The sequence below is a fragment of the Mobula hypostoma genome, chromosome 7 (genome assembly GCF_963921235.1).
Source record: "Mobula hypostoma chromosome 7, sMobHyp1.1, whole genome shotgun sequence".
In the NCBI taxonomy this organism is placed as follows: domain Eukaryota; kingdom Metazoa; phylum Chordata; class Chondrichthyes; order Myliobatiformes; family Myliobatidae; genus Mobula; species Mobula hypostoma.
The window spans coordinates 148,334,247-148,347,838 of record NC_086103.1 but is presented as its reverse complement, the minus strand read 5'-3'; the positions used below and the strand labels follow the sequence as shown (position 1 = coordinate 148,347,838).

General features: G+C 41.0%; 1 protein-coding gene across 5 annotated transcripts in view; it reads right to left on the bottom strand.

The window, feature by feature from the left end:
* LOC134349645 (microtubule-associated tumor suppressor candidate 2-like) overlaps window positions 1-13,592 on the bottom strand; it is a 452,095-nt gene that overhangs the window by 348,887 nt on the left and 89,616 nt on the right. Inside the window, exon 1 of one of the 5 annotated variants that reach the window (XM_063054260.1) lies at window positions 7,182-7,223. The exons of the other annotated variants lie outside the window; for them this stretch is intronic. The gene's annotated coding sequence lies outside the window, so the exon portion shown is untranslated. Of the gene's footprint in view, window positions 1-7,181; window positions 7,224-13,592 lie in introns of those variants that run through there. 5 annotated transcript variants of the gene reach the window in all.

Here is a 13,592-nt window from a genome sequence, read left to right as displayed (position 1 = left end):
CTTGCTGATTCTGGGCAGAACTTCTAGCTGTTTACTACTTCTAATTTCTGCTGCCATTTGGCAACTTCCTCTAAAGACACGTTGCTCAGTTGTAATGTTCCGTCATGACATACAACTCACCTTACCACCTGCTCTCTCACTCCATCCATTTCCCTAATATTGCCAGAGTGGCTTGTTTACAATTCAGACCTAGCACATGACATAGAAACAACGCCAATAACATGGTCTTCCAATTGATTCAACTTCTACCTCAATAATAATCTGAAAAACGAAAATCTAACTGAGCCTCAGCTTCCAATTTTTGCCCTGAACTTAGGTCCAACCCCTTTTTCCTCGCTTCACAATAGTCACCCACTTCCCATGCATGATACTGGCCTTGGCTATCCTTGCCTCAGCCCATCTACTACAAGCATTCTCAGTCCAATTTTAATAGCCTTTTCTTTCAACTCCATGGTACGCAAACGTGAGCTCATCTATAATCCTGCTGCATGCACCCTGGGCTACACCAAATCCTGGCTCAACCATCTACTTTGACTTTGTGAACCGACATTAAACACACACTTTAATAGGCAAAACATAGAACAATACAGTCCTAATATGGGTAAAAGGGATAAATGTAGAGTTAAGCAGTCATATAAGTGCCTACTTACAGGATCAAACACACACGATATTAGGAATTTGTGAAAATTTTACTCATGCTGTTAAATAAAGATACAAACGAGGAAATGATGTTTACAAGCTGCCTTCACTTTACATTTATGGTTTATCACATCAACCACTTAACCTCGTAATATATTTCAGACTTCTCACTCCACCTGCCTTAAGATTTTTGAAAGGAATATGCTGAGCCACTTTAGCATTGAAAGAGGACATTTATTTAATGACGTTCTACTGATTTATTTACATTTTATTTATGTATCTATATTCAATGGCTTCAATTTTTTTCTGTCAGCTTTTCACTTTTTCTGTGTGATTCTTAACAGAAATGAAAAGCAAAAGTGTTTAATATAACACTGCGCATTTATTAATACATTCACAAATCCCTTGGCAGATTCAAGAACAAAACCCTGTTTAAATATTATTGGTTAGACATTATTTTTCAGCAGAGTGAGAATTTCTGCTGAAAATGCAACGTTTAATGAAAATGTGCACAATTGCTGCTTTTAATGGGAGAACTTGCCAAATTTCAAGAATAGAAAGTTCTTCCAGTATTGCCAGGTCTGACGTTAATCACTGAATCAAGGTGAGCTTTCTACCCACTACAACAGACTAGCTGTCTGAGCAGGCTAAATGCTGTTAAAAGATTTAGCGGCCAACTATGCAGCTATGTTTTCGTGGACTGGCAAATCTTGGGTAGCTGAAAGGAGAATGACTACTATGAAATGATGCATCCTAAACATTACGCACTCATACATGCAGAAGGAAAACATGAGCTAGTGCTTTGAGGAATGAGGAAAAGTACTGCATTATGTTTTGTTATAATAAAACATCCTTCCTATGATGTATTCCCAATCTTACAGGAGCTTGCCAGTCAAAAAATCAAGGATCAAATTGTACAGAGAGGTACCAAGGCCCAGGCCTTGGAGCTTAATGATGAGTTTTGAGGTGACAATGGTGTTGAATGCTGAGATGTAGTCAGTGAAGAGCATCCAGATGTATGCACCTTCTCTGTCCAGGTGTTCCAGAGCTGAGGGAAGAGCCAATGACGTGGCATCTGCTGATAGCCTGTTGTTACAGCAGACAAACTGGAGCAGATCTAGGTCATTCCTCAGGCAAGAGTTGACATGCTTCATGACCAGCTTCTTGAAGCACTTCATCACAGTAGATGTAAGTGCTGCTGGATAATAGTCACTGAGGTAGGCTACCATGTTTTTCTTATATACCAGTATGATTGAAGTCTGCTTGAAGCAGATGGGTACTTCAAATTGCCAAAGTGAGAAGTTCATGTCCATAAATATTTCAGACAGTTGATTAGTACAGGTCTTCAGTAATCAGCCAGACATGCCTTCTGGGCCAGATGCTTTACATAAATTCACCTTCCTGAAGGATGATCTTACATCATACTCAGAGACTGAGACTTCAGGGTCATCAGGAGTTGTTGGGGTTTTGAGGGTGTCTCAGTGTTCTACAGGTCAAAGTGAGCTTAAAAGATACTGAGATCTGTTTTTCATTCCCATTCTTGTCGTTCCCTCTTACTGAAACTTAACTTTCCTGTACTCTCTGCAATTGGTCTTTAAAGCACATCCACATGTCAGGTGAGGACTTGCTCAAAAACAACTGCTGCAAATGAACTCTCTCTAGTTCCTGCCTAATGCCCTCATAATCTTCCTTGCTCTAGTTCAATATTCTCCCACAAGATCCAGACTTATCATTGTCTATGGCTATCTTAAAACTTAACTTCAAAGCTCACATAAATATATGTCACCAAATACTACTCAAAGATGCATTTACTTGTGGGCATTCACAGTAAATAGAATTGATGAAAAACTGCACGCAACAAAGACAGACAAATAACCATATGAGAAAGACAATAAACTATGCAAGTACCTACAGAAAAGTAATAATAATGAAAAATAAACCATAAGTATAGAGAACATGAGTTGTAGAGGCCTTAAAAGTGAATCCATAGACTGTGGAATCATCTCAGTGCTCGGGTGAACGAAGTTATCCCCTCTGGTTCAAGAGCTTGACAGTCGGGGGCTAATAACGGTACCTGAACTTGGTGGTGTTGGACCTGAGGCTCATGTACCTCCTTCCTGATGGCAGCAGCAAGAAGACAGCATGGCCTGGATGGTGGGGGATCCTGATAATGTATGCTGCTTTCCTGAGGCAGCACTCTTTGCAGATGTGCTCAGTGATGGGAGGGCTTTATCTGAGATGGACTGGGCTGTGTCCACTACTTTCTGTAGGTTTTTCAATTGAAGGGCACTGTTGTTTCTGTACCAGGCCATGACGCAACCAGTCAATCTACTCTCCGCCACATGTCTATAGGGTTTGTCAAACTTTTGTATAACATGCCAAACCTGAGCAAACTTCGAAGAAAGTAGAGGTGCTGCCGTGCGTTCTTTGTAATGACACTGACATGGTGGAACCAGGAAAGATCCTGTAATGATAACGCCAAGGAAATTAAAGTTGCTGACTCACTCCACCTCTGATCCCCTGAGGAGGCCTGGCTCATGGACCTCCAGTTCCCTCCTCCTGTCGTCAATAATCAGCTCTTTAGTTTTGCTGACATTGAGTTGAGGCACCATTCAGTCAGATTTTCAACCTCCCTGCTGTATGCTGGTCCAACACCACCTCTGATTCGGCCCACAAAAGTGGTGTCATCAGAAAACTTAAATATGGCATCGGAGCTGTACTTAGACTCACAGTCATAAGTATAAAACAAGCAGACTGGGGGGTGGGGGCTAAGCACACAGCCTCATGGTGCACTTCTGCTAACGGAGACTGTGGAGGAGATGTCGCTGCCAGTCCAGACTGACTGGGGTCTGAAAGTGAGGAAATGAGGATCCAGTTGCATAAGAAGACATTGGAGCATCTAGGTCTTGGAGCTTATTGATTAGGTTTGAGGGGATAATAGTGAGATGTTGTTCACTGTTCCCTCAGTGAAAGGTCTGCTAGGCTCATTTCCTAACACCAGGCTAGTACGTCTGCTCCTCTTGTCAGACTACCAACGTATTGGTTTCAGAAACACTCCAGAATGCACCTAACAAATCCTGTCCTGTCTAATCCTCTTGCACTAAAGAAGTCCCAATCTATATTAGGGAAGTTGAAGTCATCCAAAAAACATTCCTGTCAGTTTTACAACTTTCTTTCATCTGTCTGCACATCTGTTCCTCAATGTCCTGCTATTGGGAGACATGTAATACAATCGCAACAGAGTGATTGCATTTTTCTTATTTTCGAGTTCTATCCATACAGAGTCAGTGGACAAGCCCCTCATTATGTTCCCTCTGAGTGCAACTGTGAAAGGGTCCCTGTGGAGCTCCCCTTCTACTTTTACCCCTTCTTTAACTTTTCTATCAGATCGTTTCAATAACTAAGGGAATCAGAGACTATGGTGATCAGGTAGTAAATTGAAGTATGGTGGAGAATTAGCCATGATATTGATGTTCTGCCAAGACTTTGACCTTCCAAAGTGAATCACTTCATACTTTTCCAGATTGAACTCCATCTGCCACTTCTCAGCCCAGCTCTGCATCCTGTCTATGTCCCATTGTAATCTATTGCAACTTTTTACACTCACAATGCTACCAACCTTTGTGCCATCTGCATACATACTAACCCACTCTTCCATTTCCTAATCTAAGTAATTTTTATAAATCATAAAGAGCAGGGGTCCCAGAACGGATCCCTTCACAGTACCATTCTCTTTTCTCTCTCTCTCTCTGACACTCCTTCTTCCTTTAAGACATTTAGTAAACCTACAACTTTAATGAAGCTTCTAACCTGCCCTGACATGGCTTTACATGAATTGGTATGAACATTTTCCTTTATCACTTTTCCATGAAGTTCCTTGAGATATTATATTACATTGAAAGTGCTATGTCAATAGCTTGCTGCACTTCATTGTAAACTACTTTATGATTTCCTGTGATCATGTTTCTCTTTAAATATGTATGTGCATCTCCTTAAGTTATTGGAATTTTACTACACCAATTTGGGAAATGTATCATAAAATAGGGCAACATCAGTATACAGCAGCTACTGTTCAGGGGAAGAGGGAGTAGAAATATTGAAAATTATGCATGTTATTACAAAAACAATAATTTAATCCTCTTTTAGGGAAGGAGCATAACATCTGAAGGCCAAAATCACTTGTTACTGGCAGTTATGTCCTTATGACAGAGATTAACTAGGCACAACAGATGGTAATCTTCTTTCATGCTTCCCTGCTGAATCAGCCTGTAAAGACAGTTTCCTTCCATTCCTGCCAAATGGTTGTTATTTGCTTGTTGATATGTTTGTTGCAATCAGATTGCTTTTGATATGAAGTATAATTCATTCTTTGTTCTTCACTGTTCTGCATGAAAGTGGGTGTTGTCTGGATATAGTAATGCCTGAAATTTCATACCATTTGCCAGATGTCAGCTGCTGGGCTCCACCACTGAATCCAATGACATAATTATGACACAACCATCTGATGCAGAACCTAGCAATTGGAAGCACCAGTGTATTACAGACTCACAATTGGTGACACCTTATCATCTCCTTCAATGTTTACATCTCAATGTACACAGCAGCATGAACGCACTAGACACTACAGATGCTAGACTGTGGAACAACATTCAAGGTATTGGAGGAACTCAGCTGTCAAGCAGCATCTATGGAGGGAAATAGATCATTGACAATTTGGATCAAGTCCCTTCATCTGGGCTCTGGACTCATCAGAAACATTGACTATCCACTTCTCTCTACATAGGATGCCTGAAGGTGTTCCAGCATCTTGTTACTATCATACAGCATAATGACTTGAGATCTAGATGTACATGAAGCACAGGTTGGTCTTACCGCACAAAAACAAATCAGTTCTCTACTATTTATTCACCAAATTTATCTTTTCTTCTCACATGCGAGATTGCATATGAGCAAAATTAAACCAGAACATTTCATGGAAAAGTGTTTTAGCCAATTAAAAGACAGTAAAGTTTCACAAGCCACAAAAGAAATGAACATAGTGTTAATAGCAAACAAGAGAAAATCTGCAGATGCTGGAAATCCAAGCAGCACACACAATATGCTGGAGGAACTCAGCAGGGCGGGCAGCATCTATGGAAAAGAGTACAGTCGATGTTTCGGGAGTCCTGCCAAAGGGTGTCAACCTGAAACGTCAACTACTTTTTTCCATAGATGTTTCCTGGCCTGCTGAGTCCCTCCAGCATTTTGTGTATGTTGCTTCATGTTAATGTTATGATTTGAGTTTACTCGAGAGTGGAATTTTGCACCAATCTCCCACAGAACATCTTCTGCTTCTTGTCATGCAATGCTGTAGAACCAAGTATTTTCACTGCAAGGGAGCACACAGAAACACCACACCTGTTACTCCACACTATCATGTAAGTATTAAAATTATTTGTTCCCAAGTCTAGACCAAATCAAGAATAATTCCAATGATCAGTTCATCCCTTTACTCCAAGCTCCAACAGTCATTTTTCACTTCTAGCACATATCTATTTCTTAATAAGACAGCAGAAACTGTGGATCACACATACCAGCCCTCCACAGTGTTGGTGTGATGGTCTGATTCCCAACTTTACAACAGGCTTCACCTCCAGGCTCTTTAGCCTCTCTCTTGGCCCGTGTCCTGGTCTCTGCCTTTCTTCTCAGCTGTCTGGCCTCCCCCTCTACCTACCTGTGCAAATTATGGCAAGTAATAAAATACTATTTTTCCCTAAATTTGTTTGTGTAGGTTGCATCTTAGTCACAATTTTTTTTAAGGTTCATCCCACAATTTAGGTAGGACCATAAATATAGCTCCCTCTGCTGGATGCTTATACACCTATTTAATATATTGCATTATTTAATACGGCCACAACAAAGGCAGGTTGAAAATACACACTCCCAAAACACAGTCTCTTTGATGAAAGACACTCCCTGAGAAACTGCATCCATACCTCCTGATGTTCAATTTGTCAGGGACAGATATTTGTGAGGATTGTTGAACAAATAATATCAAAGTCTTCTGACACCACTATTAACACTAACATTTCTTGATCACTAATCTGATTTCAAGTATCCCCAGATACAAAACAAGGAATGACAGTAGGAAATAGTGAGGAATTCTGAAATTATAACATCTCACAATCAAATAGAAAACGGCATTATAAATGATGGGAAGTTGTCATTACTCACAAGTAAATTTTGCTGACAAACAAAAATGAAGGAGCTTATTCCAATAAACAAGGATCTTTTCTAACATTTATATAAATAAGTTCTACTGAGTATTTAACTGTCATTCTTATTACTTGTTGTAATACTTATGCTAAATACATAACTAATATTTTACAGCATGTACATCTCAACTGTAATTGCCGAAGATTCTTTAGAGGTTTAATGTTACACACTTTCTTCCAGTTCAGCATATCAATTAATTTATTCATTGATTTCTGAACACAGAATAGTTTTATCCTGAAGTGTACCTGTCAAATTAAAGGAATATAAATGATAATATAAACACTAACCTTGATAATCAGAATAAACGGGAACTCTAAGCAGAATTCTACTTCAGTTACATTGCTCCTAGAATAATTTAGCAGCACGACATATGTTGCTTAATATACAACAGGATATAAAAAGATATTCCCTTCCTCCCTTTAAAGATGATATTGGTTTTCTCGACCAAATTAAAAGAGGCCGCAGTGAAGTCATATTCTCTTTGATGCTGTTTGTCAAATGCTGCAAACAAGATTTTATATTTGTGATCTCCCATAAAAGCCAAACCCAACTTATCCTTTGAATCACCTTGAATGTTCTGGAACATTGCCTCTCTTCATGCTTATCATCCACAATAAATTGAAGCTGGAAACCCGGCTCCATTGATATTTGTGCGGTTACCAGGCTGAATGAGCAAATCAGCACTTTTAAGTATTGTGACATTCAAATTTCATGCTAACTCCTCCCTAGTGACTACAAACCAGTGGTAGCAGCAAGTGGCACAGCATCAAAGGAGTATTATATTAAGGTTCGGATATGTACTAATAATAGGAATGCAATTCATCAACTTTTGCTTCATTTTATTTTCTTTCAATTGCAAAAGCACAACATCTACAATATACACTTAGTGGCCACTTTATTAGGTAGCTCCTGTACCTAATAAAATGGCCGCTAAGTGTATGTCCCTGGTCTCTGTTGCTGCTGCCATCCACTTCAAGGTTTGATGTGTTGCACATTCAAAGATACTCTTTTACACACCACTGTTATTTAATGTAGTTATATAACATGTGATTGAGTTACTATCACCTTCCTGTCAGCTTGAAGCAGTCTGGCCATTCTCCTCTGACCTCTCCCATTAACAAGGTGTTTTCCCCCACAGAACTGTTGCTCACGGGATTTTTTTTTTGCTTTTTTTCGTACCATTCTCTTTAAACTCTAGAGACAGTTGTGCGTAAAAATCCGAGGAGATCAGCAGTTTCTGAGATACTCAAACCAACTGTCTGGTACCGACAATTATTCCATTATCATGGTCTTCCCTCATTCTGATGTTTGGTCTGAACAACTGAACCTCTTGACCTCTTTTACACAATGAGTTGCTGGCACATGATTAGATATTTACATTAACAAGCAGGTATACAGGCATACCTAATAAAATATTCACTGAGTGTACGTACTTAAACACCATATCCCCTTTCAATATTGCCGAGTGAAAATAATTAAACAAGTTGTGCATTTCAACCAATGACTGTTCAACATGAAACCAGAAATGCACAAATCAATTTAGCTACAAAAGTCCATCTCTAAGCTGAGAAATCCATCCTTGCAGTAAGCTTACACACCTGATTTAAAATAATTCAGACCTCAAGGCAGACCAGTAAACTCTGAGCATCTGAGACTTAAAGTGGTAAATTCAAAAGTCCACGTAATTTATACAGTCATTAAGGAGAGAGAGTTCTCGTTTTTATTTTTGGTGCAACATTGTTGTTGCTGGTCGGATGTTTGGAGACACCACCAGCTTTGTTTGTTGCTCACTTATTTTTCCCTTACAGTCCAGTATCAGAGAGTGAAGACATTATCAGAGTTATCCGAGCAAAGGATTGGGTAAAGTTAATGTCGTTCAGCATCTTGGGAATGATCGACCTTTTTGTATCTTTGTTCGGGAATTGTGGCTTGCACATTTGAGTTAAACCCCTGCAAGGTTGGGAAGGTTTGTCCAGTGACCACCCTCCAGCCAAAACATCAGCTCCTTTATTTCTTCGTGATTCCTTCGGACAAGGCACCTCTCGGCCGTGATCGGCAGATTCGTCATTACTTTGAAGGAATCGTTATTTCGGGCAAGTCTCTCCTTAATGACTGTATAAATTACATGGAGTTTTGAATTTACCACTTTAAGTCTGAGCTTGGATGAGAACTTGTTAATAACAGTTTAGAAGTTTGACTGTTCGATATAGTCGCCTAACTGTTAACTTCCAGTTAAGTTAGTCGTTTGTTTATTTTTTGATGCTTTGAGCAAAGGTTAATAAATCTCATTGTTTGTTCATAACCCTGTCTCAGTTTCATATCTGTTGTTGCTGGTTCATAACAGACATCACAATTGCAATTTTCTAATACTAGTAGACAGGGCCACACACAATTTTGAAAGCAGGCCCTTCCAGCAAGCCTGTTAGTGTCTTGGTCAAATAGTTCTCAGTGGATTGTCAACGTACCTGCACCAAGGTGATCATTAGACTGGCCTTCAAGGTGGGTTCTTTTTCCCTAGGTGTAACCTACCATCACCAGTCCCTGTCCAGGTAACCTCATTAGTTGAAACGGTGGTCACTCCTGTGATGTTTTATGTATATATTTGGATCTTCCATGCGGCTTGTGCACAATCTATTAAGCACCATATGTTCAGGAATATCATTCCCTGTGGCCTTAATTAAATCTGCTACTGGTGAAAAAGCACAGAGTCAATATGTAATTTTACAGATAAAAACAAATTGTAGTCTGCTGAGAATGTGGGTGATTTGTAAATGGAATCAGCACTCCTAAGTTGCAGTCAGTAGATCTTGAAAAACTGTAAATATCCATTAACCTAATTCAACTAGAATTAAATATTTGGGCAACAAAATAGCTTAGCTTTTTAAAACTATCTGTTAAAAAAGTTCTTTACAGCTTGTGACACAGAACGCCATGAGTTGGGTGTGAAGATCACAAAATAACAAGTACAAAATCATAGTTCTAAAGCTAGGCTCTCACCAAAAATTGTATGTCTTATCACTAGACAACCAAGACCTACAGGTGAAAACTTGTTTCCTACATTTTCAGTGAAATGTGAAAATAATGCTAAAATAGAAATATAAAAGATTATTCATCAGGGAACTGTGTTTTCTGGGCATAATCAACTACAAATATTGTTTTGCATTTTATGTTGAATTAGATCATTTGATTTCAATTGACTTAAAACATATTACCTTTTTCTTTGGCAAGGAATCCTTTCCCACCGCTGATAACCTTCTCATACTCCACCACTCTGCTTCCTCTTGGAGACCCTCTTTGGGCCTTCTGCCTTCTCTTGACCTTTTCATTTCCAATTGCCCACATGACATCAACTGTCTCAATTTCTCCACTCCCCTCACCTATTTCCACCCCCCACCCATTTTTTTTTTAAAGCGTGTCGTACCAGACATTCAGCCACTCTCGTCTGGCACGTGGTGTCAGGATTAACCGGGTCACGTTATGAATGTTCCTGACTCCCACCCAGTGAACACACAGCACTCCACCTAATTTGGACCAGTCCCAAAGACAAGGGCAGTTGTCTCTGTAGTTTGGCAGACTAACCCTACTCTGCAGAGGACACTTTCTCATACCTACCCCAGACCATAATCCTGCCTGCCCATTGTCTTCCACACTGTCATAGATCTCATCACATCAAGTGACCACTCTTCTATGGTCTCCAACTTGATAATTGCCCAGCCCTACACTTCCTGTTGCTATTTCTTACCCAAGAGTTGCAAAAATTATGGTTTTGGTAGGCCCAATGTTCTTGCCCCACTGAACTTAATTCATGTATTCATTCCACCTGTTGTCCCTTGTCTAGTCCCTTCCCAACCATATATGGGACATAACCATGCTCGCCACCATTTTTGACAAATTCTGATTCCCTGGACCTCAGCATCTCATCTTTAATGTGGATGTCCAGTCCTTTTACACTTCCATCCCTCATCAACAGGGTCTTAATGTCCCCTGCTTTTTACTACAAAAAAGGTACAAGCAATTCCACTCCACCTTGGAAAGGAAAGGGTTGATTAGGGATATTCTTTATAGCTGTTTGTGTGGGAAATTATGTTGCAAATATTTGACAGAGTTTTTGGCGAGGTGACCTGCAGGAATGATGAGGGCAAGGTGGGAGATGTTGTCTACAAGGACAAAGCCTTTGACAACATCTAGCATGGTAGACTGGTGCAAAAGGTTTGATCATATGCAATCCAGTGTGAGGCAGACAACTGGATACCAAATTGGCTTGTTGGTAGGAATCAGAAGATGGTAGTGGAGGGCTGTTAGTTTTCAGATTGGAGGCACAGTAATAAACCACCAAAATCAGTTGTGGGTCCACTGGTGCTTGTCACCCATATTAATGATTTGGATGAGAATGCAGATGGCAATACTAGCAAGTCAGTGGGTGACACCAAAATTGGTGGTGTAGTGGATCGTAAAGAAGGTTAACTAAGGTTAAAATAGATCAACTGGGAAAGTGGCCAAAAAAAAAAACAAAAAATTTAACTTGAACAAATGCAAAGAGTTACAATTTAAGAAGATAAATCAGCAGGGCTTACACAGTAAATGGCAGGATCCTGGGGGTTGCTGTAGAATAGTGAGATCTAGGGGTATAAACACATCTTCCCCTGAAAGTAGCAATAAATGTGATGAAGGAAGTGTTCGGAACATTTGCCTTCATCAGTCATGGCATGGAGTACAGGATTTGGGATGTCACATTACAGCTATAAAAGACATTGATGGGACAACATTTAGAATATTATGTGTTTGGTGCCTAGCTATAGGAAGGATGTTATTAATCTGGGAAGAATGATGACAAATTTTACAAGATTGTTATCAGGCTGTAAGGTTTGAGATAGGCTGGATCTTTTTTCCACTGGAGCACAGGAAGCTGAAAGGTAATCTTATAAAAGAATACAAACAAAAACACGAGGAAATCAGCAGATGCTGGAAATTCAAGCAACACACAGAAAATGCTGGCGGAATGCAGCAGGCCAGGCAGCATCTCTAGGAAGAGGTACAGTCGATGTTTCGGGCCGAGACCCTTCGTCAGGACTAACTGAAAGAAGAGATAGTAAGAGATTTGAAAGTGGGAGGGGGAGGGGGAGATCTGAAATGATAGGAGAAGCCAGGAGGGGGAGGGATGGAGCCAAGAGCTGGAAAGTAGATTGGCAAAAGGGATACAAGGCTAGAGAAGGGAGAGGATCACGGGACGGGAGGCCTAGGGAGAAAGAAAGGGGGAGGGGCGCACCAGAGGAAGATGGAGAGCAGGCAAGGAGTTGTAGTGAGAGGGACAGAGGGAGAAAAAAGAGAGAGAGAGAAAAAAGGGGAATTTTAAAATAAATAAATAAATAAATAAATAAGTGATGGGGTAAGAAGAGGAGGAGGGGCATTAACGAAAGTTGAGAAGTCAATGTTCATGCTATCAGGCTGGAGGCTACCCAGACAGAATATAAAGTATTGTTCCTTCAACCTGAGTGTGGCTTCATCTTGACAGTAGAGGAGGCACCACCAAGCACATCTTTCCCTCCCCCCTCCCCTGCTTTCCGCAGGGGTCACTCCCTATGCGACTCCCTTGTCCATTCATCCCCTCCATCCCTTCCCACCAATCTCCCTCCCAGCACTTATCCTTGTGAGCAGAACAAGTGCTACACATGCCCTTACACTTTCTCCCTCACCACCATTCAGGGCCCTAGATAGTCCTTCCAGGTGAGGCGACACTTCGCCTGTGAGTCGGCTGCGGTGATATACTGCGTCCGGTGCTCCTGATGCGGCCTTCTATATATTGGCGAGACTTGACGCAGGCTGGAAGACCGTTTCACTGAACACCTACGCTCTGTCCGCCAGAGAAAGCAGGATCTCCCAGTGGCCACACATTTTAATTCCACATCCCATTCCCATTCTGATTTGTCTATCCATGGCCTCCTCTACTGTCAAGATGAAGCCACACTCAGGTTGGAGGAACAACACCTCATATTCCATCTGGGTAGCCTCCAACCTGATGGCATGAATATTGGCTTCTCTAACTTCCGTTAATGCCCCTCCTTACCCCATCCCTTATTTATTTATTTATTCCCTTTTTCCCCTCTCTCTTTCCCTCTCACTACAACTCCTTGCCTACTCTCCATCTTCCTCTGGTGCTCCCTTCTCCCTTTCTTTCTCCCTAGGCCTCCCATCCCATGATCCTGTCCCTTCTCCAGCTTTGTATCCCTTTTGCCAATCACCTGTCCAGCTCTTGGCTCCATCCCTCCCCCTCCTGTCTTCTCCTATCATTTTGGATCTCCCTCTCCCCCTCCCACTTTCAAATCTCTTACTAACTCTTCCTTCAGTTAGTCCTGACGAAGGGTCTCGGCCCAAAACGTCGACTGTACCTCTTCCTAGACATGCTGCCTGGCCTGCTGCGTTCACCAGCATTTTGTATGTGTTAAGAGAATACAAAACCAGGAAGGGTATAAATAAGGTAAACACTCACAGTCTTTTTGCCAGGGTAGGAGAGTTCAAAACTAGAGGATGTGGGTTTAACCTGAGAGGGACCTGATGGGCAGTGCTTTCCATACAGAGGGAGGTGAGGAAATGAAACAGGCTCCAAGAGGAAGTGGCAGAGCTGGGCACATTTACAATATTTAAAAAACATGTTGACAGGAAAGATTCAGAGCAATATTGACCAAATGCAAGCAAATGGG